At 41.4% G+C, this 7,845-nt stretch overlaps 1 long non-coding RNA gene across 1 annotated transcript; it reads left to right on the forward strand.

Moving 5' to 3' along the window:
- The first annotated feature begins 821 nt into the window (after positions 1–821).
- Positions 822–2,615, forward strand: LOC125463270 (uncharacterized). Its single transcript, XR_007249798.2, has 3 exons — positions 822–1,375; positions 1,856–1,955; positions 2,601–2,615. It is a non-coding gene; the product is annotated as an uncharacterized LOC125463270 (long non-coding RNA).
- The last annotated feature ends 5,230 nt before the right edge of the window (positions 2,616–7,845 follow it).

The raw sequence follows: 7,845 nt of genomic DNA on the forward strand, positions 1-7,845 counted from the left end.
CCATTATCTCCGCCATAAATGTACAACTCGCTATGCAAGTATATATGCGGTGTCGCCATTAAATTAGCATTTACTCAATTTTAACAGCAGCAGTTCAATCATTTTGAACTGAACGCCGAACATTTTGAATCAATTGCAGTGCAGTTCAATTGTTAATGTCGAGTCGGAAAGTTGACCCTAAACGTCAGCTTTCCTGCTCCTCTGATGCTGCCTGGCCTGCTGTGTTCATCCAGCTCCATGTTGTGTTATCCCTGACTCCAGCTTCGGCAGTTCTTGCTATCTCTGAATTGTTAATACGCACTTTGTAACACTAAACTCTAGTGTATGAAGAACATGGAATGGGTTTGTTCACTGTGGAGTGACGATCAGTGAAATATGAGAAACGTTCCTTATTTGTTTATAATGGCGCGTGGAAACATTTGCAGCAGTTATTGTTCGCTTGCCTTAAAGCTTGCATAAAGGAAGCATTCAGTGAGGATTAAAAAGATTATTGAAATCCCAATCTAAGAGATTATCGTTTAAAGTTTTGCTTCCAATCTCAAGATTACCAATAAATTAGCCAGCTGTATATACAGATTTGCACTTTTCTGAATCGTGAATTCCTGTGTTTCGCGGCAACTATTGCTTTGTCATATTTCGGCAGTCCTATAGTCAATCCTTATTGAACAAAGCAAGGTGCCTGTGTATAGGTATCTCTGCTGTAAACCCATGCAGCGCCCCTCTGTGGCAGTCCAATGATCAACGTGACAAGCATTTGGTTGCGTGGACATCTTGACAGCAACAAATACTAAAATATTTGCAAACTTAGGAGGTAGCGAAGGTACAAGTTGTCAGGCAAAGATATTACAGGTATAACGAAACCAGTAACGCAGTTTAACATGAGGTTGGAGTTGCGTATTTTTGCGTTGCAAAATCCAACAGAACGATTTTGAAATGCTACTAAAAAATTTGGTTCAAGTGTATTTGTAGAATGGGGGGAATTCACAGATGTATGAAATATGCGGGTTTGGATATAGTGGAAATCGGTTTTTGTTTCATCTGGAAGATTGGCATGTGTAAAGCTGGACAATATCTAAAGATAGTTTCCAATCCTGCCTTCAGCACGGAGCGAGGTTTGTAAACGGGTGGTGCTCCGTACAGAACCATACTGAGTTCGAACTGCAGCTTCCGTGGGAGGCAACGCCTATTATATAACATTCCTAACTTATCCATCAGAGGAGGGTTTTTTTTTATTTTAACACCCATATATGAGTCATACTGAAGATGATTTTCGTGAAGTCCACGGGAACGAATCTCACGGCGGAGTTAAAAACAAGAGTTCGCCAATTTACTAAACCATAGAGCAGAAGGACGGCCAACAGGACAACACCACGGGGTGAGCCACTTTCATTTGCTGTGTAAAGAGCAGGACGTGGGGATCTTCAATATAACTGGTCAAAACATGCCAGAATTTGGACAGAGTATTCGATAGCCATTTCCGAACGGTTTAACTCATTGACGTAAGGCGATTTTTGGATAGGTGTTCTCTGGCAAGTATAGACAGCTGCCTGAAGGTGCGGCGGGAAACAGGTCCAATAGCAACTTGCAAGAGAATATGGGATAAATAACTTGAAAGGAAAACATTGGCAAGGATCTGGGAAAAGAGTAGGAGAATGGGATTGGTTGGCTACTTCCATCAAAGTGCGGGCATACGTGTGACGGACCGGACGGCCTCCTTCACGGCTGTCCCATTCTCTCTTAATAAGCCAGTCCTGATGGGTATCGATCATTGAGCTGAGGTCGGTGTCAAAGGGGCAGGTAGTGGCAGCCAGAGGCGTTGTTAGTAAATTAGTTTGCAATGTCTTTGATTTTATAGTACTTCAAACGCTGAGCAAGGTCCAATCCGATTTGTAAAGTAACGTCAGCTCGGACGAACTGAAGTCTCATTTCAATATCTGGAATCTACCTTTTGATCAGTAAGTAGCATTTCACCATACAGTCCCAAAACTCAGTGCATAAAGATTTAATAATTGAAACAATTTGGTTAAAAAAAGCTAACTCGCGTCCCTACCAAGCACGCTTCTTTCAAGAAAAAGCGCGAAAAATTTGTAAGGAAGACAGATATTAGAAGGTGGGATAGTTCATCAACGAGTTTTGAGGCAAAAGGGGGACATATATTCCTGTCTTTGGAAGTACGTCGAACTGGACTCTCTTAGAGGGCCCGCCCCGAGTGTCAAAGTTTCGGTTCAGCACCTGGAGGAGTGGACAGCGCTCTCTCTGTTTGAGAAAGGTCAAGCCCGTCGGAACTGATATGCCCAGGCGGATTGTCGATTTTGCCCAGGACCTGTCGTTGTTTCTTGCTCAGTAACAATTCAGTGTTAATAGTCCACGTCTGCCGAATCGTAGATCCGTTTTGTAAATTGGGTTTAGGCTGGGAAGATTTGATCTTCGTCGCAAATTAGAATCTAATGGCTTGCGGGCCACGATGAACGAGGTGTGCTCCATGAATCAGTAAGTTGAAGCAGTTGTGTGTGGGACATCCATCTCTGCCAGTCCCACCAGAAATTGCAAATTGTATTTCGTTCACAGTGGCAATCTTAGTGTGCTCTCTCTGTCTGCAGGGACGTGACATGACCAAGCTACTGCTGTTCGTGGTTGTTATGGTAAATTGCCACAATGCACTCTTGGGAAAACCGGTCTCCAGTGAGAAATTCGGGTCGGTGGGTAAGTGCTGCAATCTGTTTCTACATCAGTCTGGTAAATTGTACAGCTGCACTTGAGGTAAGGCAGACAGAGGTGTAACGCTGTACTGTGTTCTACTATTGCAGCAGCGTGATTTGCAAAGCTACAACGATAGCTCAGTGTTAAACATTCATATGTGTGAGAGAAAGCAATCTTTGTATGAAATTCTGGTGCAGGCGAGGTAAGTGTAGGAGTAAGTCCCTCAGTGAGAGGGGGCTTACTGCTTTATTGAACATTGCTACAGCATCTACTGTATTGCAAACCCTATTGATAACAGTGTTAGAACAATGTCTAATCGTTTCTGCATCCCTAGGGGGGAAATGCATCAGCTTCCTGTTAATTGTGTTAATGATAAAATGAGATGTTGGAGTAAAGATATACGCAAACTGTTCTCTTAATCAGATTGTGAGGCATGAAGTTAAATTAATAGCATGGCCATCAGGATGGAGCCAATTATCAGACAGCTGTAGTTGTAGAATCACACAGCAAGGAAATAGACCCATCGGTCCATGTGTCCATGCCGACCATAATCCCAAACTAAACTAGTCCCACCTGCCTGCACTTGGCCCCTATCCCTAAACCTTTCCTATTCGTGAACTTATCCTAATGTCTTTTAAATGCTGTAACTGTACCTGTACACACCACTTCCTCTAGTTCATTCTACATACGAGTTACTCTCTGCAACAAAGTTACCCCCTCATTCCTTTTTAAGATCTTTCTCTCATCTTAAAAATGTGTCCCCTGGTCTTGAAATCTCCCACGGTAGGAAAGATACATCTGCCATTCACCATATCTATACCCCTCATCATTTTATAAACCTGTATAAGATCACCCCTCAATCTCGTACACTCCAGTGGAAAAGTCCCAGCCTATCCGGCCTGTCTAAATAGCACAAACCCTCCATTCCCGTCAACATCCTGGGGTTTTTTTTTGTTTTTTTCTGAACCCACTCCAGCTTAATAATTTCCTTCCTATATCAGGGTGATCAGGAGCTGGACACAATACCCCAGAAAACGTCCTGTACAACTCCAACATGATGTCCCAACACGTATTCATAAAGGTCTAAGCAATGAAGCCCCCTCTCTCCCAGAATTCGGGGAATGCTGGATTAATTGACCAGCTCCATAGATTTTGGTTGAGTCAAGCTATTGAGATTTACAGAACACAAGCCGAGAAGAGGAGCTGAGATACAGGTTAGGGCTAATCTGATTGAATGGTATTCCAGACATAGGGAGCCTGAATGGTCTCTCCCTATGATAAGATTCCACATAAAACAGATCCAAAGTAAACATTGAAAACAAAGAACCACAGATGCTTGAAATGTGAAGCAAACACAGAGATTTTTGGAGAAACTAGAGAGAGAGACAGAGTTCAAGTCCAGCATGACTCTTTTTTCAATAAGTAAAAATTCATGTCTTGGATTTTTTTTCCCAGAAGCAAGATACAGGAAAACAAATCAACTCAGTTTATAGAAAACCATTTGGATTCCGACATGTGATTGGCCTGGAAGTCTGTTTCTATAAGGGAGGTTTGCATAATACTGAGGAAGGGTCACTCGACCCGAAACGTTAACTGGTCTTTCTCCAAGGATGCTGCCAGATCTTCCGAGCTTTTCCAGAAATCCCCGTGTTTGTTGCTATTAGTAATTGGTATTAGTACACGGCTGTCCAAGTAACAATGTGAAGGGGTCAGGTTTCACTGGGTTACCAGTCACCCGGTAATGCTGCAAGTAACCAGAACTAATTGGGTGTGACATGCTGCTAGATTGACGGGTGTTTTTTTTGTGCTAATATATCTTATCCCGGCCTCAGATTCAATGTTGCTGGCCCTCAAACCTCAAATTTCCCGGAACTCGCCTGCGTTGGCTCGGAATTTAGACTCTCAGAACTCACCTGAACAGTCCAGCCTCTGCTACTTCCTGCAGGACAGCGACCTGGAGAGTCAGATATCCTGCAAACTCCGCTTCACCAGGAGCAAGTTTAACTTCAATCCTTTCGGACTCCGGTTCGGGAAAAGAGGTGAGGCCGGCTCGGTGAACTGGAAGACCCTGACTGTCAACGGCAATAAGTTGCCTTATCTTTGGAGACATAAGGTCCCGACATGAGAGAATTCCCCGAGAGAGTGCCGAACGCTTTTGTGTTAGAGGCTTGTAGAGTGTTCGATGTGTTCTCGTGTGGTGTGAGACTGCACCACGCGTGGAGAAGCACCAGTAGTGATTCACTGTTAATCTGTTTTGTTTTTGTGGCAAATTCAGCACAATTGCGTCGTTTTGTATCAATATGTAAAACAATTAATACTGTCTACATACACAATAAAGGCCGCAGATTTGGATCAATTTACATCTACGATCGCTGTGCGTTTTGAATGAACCCAAGCAGTGAGAAAATATTGATTTTATCTGATCTTAATGTGGACCTGCTTCATCCCTACTCGACGTTAGTTTTTAGATTCTGTCAATGAGGCATCAAGTTTCATTTTGCATTCTGGTTTAGCGTCGACTTGAATAACATATTGCGAAGAGTTGTTACTGTATGCGTTCCCTAAATAGCTCAACATTATGTTCATTATTCGCGGGACTTAATATGTGCAAATTTGCTACTGTACTTCCCACCACACAATAGTGTCTTTACTTTGAAAGATGTGTTTTTTTTTCTCTGAGTTTGATGCATATTGATCTCTATTCGAATAATTCCTCAAGCCTCTGTGAAAGTGCCCACAACATCAATCAGCTGAGGTTTGAGATAGAATAAATTCACGAAAATATGTTCAAGCAATGGGCAAAGCGTAGGTTGGGTCATTTGAATCCATTGAGATGAAATAGGTTCACTGAAAACCATAGCTGTGCATCAACATTCTTCATTGTCAACTGGCCCAAAACTAGAGGACATAGTTGAATAATAGTAAGACTTTTATAATAATAACTTTAAGGTAGCAATCAGCAGAAACAGTTATTCTCAGAATGTCATAGAATTTGGAATTCTCTTCCCCAGATTTTAGTAGGGACTGTTGGACAGAATTTTGTTAAGACAAGGGAGTTGTGAGATGTGGGAAGCTGACAGGTCAAACTATTAGAACTACTATTATAGCTTATGTTACATTTTCACATATATACAAAAAGTGATGTGTAACTATCAGCATATTTAAAAACAGCAGCACCACACAGTGATAGAAAGTATACTACTCATGGTGTTCTCCATAGTAACTTTCATCTCATTCGATCATGAATTGTTGTAACTATATGAGCTGAAGTGTTAATCTTTAATAACGTTGCAATGATAACAGTAACAATGCTGAAAATATATAACTGAGCTCAGTTTTAAGATCATGAGTTAATCCCTTATTCCTCTTTGCTTAAAGAAGACCATGGAAGTAAGTGTCCAGGCTTGTCAAACTATTCCACTAAAAAAAATTTTTTGCCATTATAACATTGTTGTTTGTGGGACTTACTATGTGCAAATTTGCTACTGTACTTCCCACCACACAATAGTAGTCTTTACTTTGAAAGTAATTAGTCATAGAGTCCCCTCAGTGTGGAGACAGGCCATTTGGCCCAATGAGTCCACACCAACCTTCTGAAGAGCATCCCACTCAGACCCATCCCCCCACTTTATCCCAGTAACCCTGCATCATGCACCTATCCTACACATCCATGAGCTATGGGCAATTTAGCATGGCCAATCCTCCTAACTTGCCCATCTTTAGACTGTGGGAGGAAACCGGAGGACGCATTTGAAACCCACACTTGTCAGCTAATGATGATGTGATGCATGTATGGAAGACTGAAGGAAGTGTTGATTGAGTGGAAGGGCATGGGGAGGTTAAAAAAAGATGTAAAAGCATAGCTGGCTGCATTCACAGTCATTTACAATGTGCATTAGTTACTTTGACCAGGGTGTTATGGCACAGAAACCCAACAGTTAGAACTCCATCAGGGAGAGTCAGAGAGATTGGAGTAAAGCTATAATGTGGAAGGTTGGAGAAACAGCAGATGTGGAGGGCAAAAATGTGTTAAGAACACCATTTCTCAGCATATTTTTTCAGAAAATCTTCAGTACACCTTGAGTTTATGCATACATTGGAACTTGTTTTGAAATGGCTTGTAGTTCACTAGACAAATTGAAAGCATTAATATTTTGGATTCCCATTTTTTTAAGCTTGTTCTAGCTTCAAACTATGCTCCATAATTGTTTGGATTTGCTATTCTGTAAAACTGATCAGGAATCTAAACACAGAATGTGTTTGTATGAATTTTTCTTCAACTGATTGTGTTGCTGTGTCAAGTCCTGCACAATAAACATTCATCTTAAAGCTTTCCTTGGGCCTCTGAATAGGATCATTACCTGCTTTATATGCGAATATCCTCCTTCTTCTGATAAAGATTCATCCTGGTTCAAAGTGATTTGGCACCACTGAATCTTCAGCAAGTTCATATGGAACTATTAGCTTTTCCTCGAACCCTACATCATTTCTGTAGATTACAATACATTTCTGAGTACCTCTCAGTTGCTTATTGGCATCAAATTCCTCCACTTGAAATTGTTTGTTAGTTATATTGATCTGAAAGTGATGTCTCAACTCAGAATAAGGGAAACTAGAAACATGAAATAGAAATGTCTTTTTCAACAGCTTGTGCATTCACTTGTGAGGCATTGTCAAATTTTCCTGTTAGTGTCACCAGAGTTTAGTGAAACATAGAAAACACTATGCTGATGGTGACCTGACTTCAAGACATTCATTCAACTTGTCCATATTGTTTCACTTAATGGCTTCACTGTAACATGAGGAAGGATATGTAGCAGCAGAAAATTGTGCAGATACATTGTACCAGGTAAAAGAAAGCAGTTGGCTTCAAGTCTTACTGTGCAGCATCATTAACAACCAAAGAAAGTGGACTGCAATCCATAATGATTCAGAATTCTTTATTACACACTGCTTTCATTCCTCTTAATATTGCTCCAATTATCATTGCCTTGCCCAGGTATGGTTTCAATGGGAATGCTGTCTTTTCTAATTGATGAAGGATTATATCCATCACACAGTTGCCAAATTTAGTGGCACAATCCCAAGCAATGGTTGCATGGTGGTTCAGTGGTCAGCACAGTTGCCTCACAGTGCCAGGGACCC

This window comes from Stegostoma tigrinum, chromosome 25 (assembly GCF_030684315.1).
Source record: "Stegostoma tigrinum isolate sSteTig4 chromosome 25, sSteTig4.hap1, whole genome shotgun sequence".
Taxonomy (NCBI): Eukaryota; Metazoa; Chordata; class Chondrichthyes; order Orectolobiformes; family Stegostomatidae; genus Stegostoma; species Stegostoma tigrinum.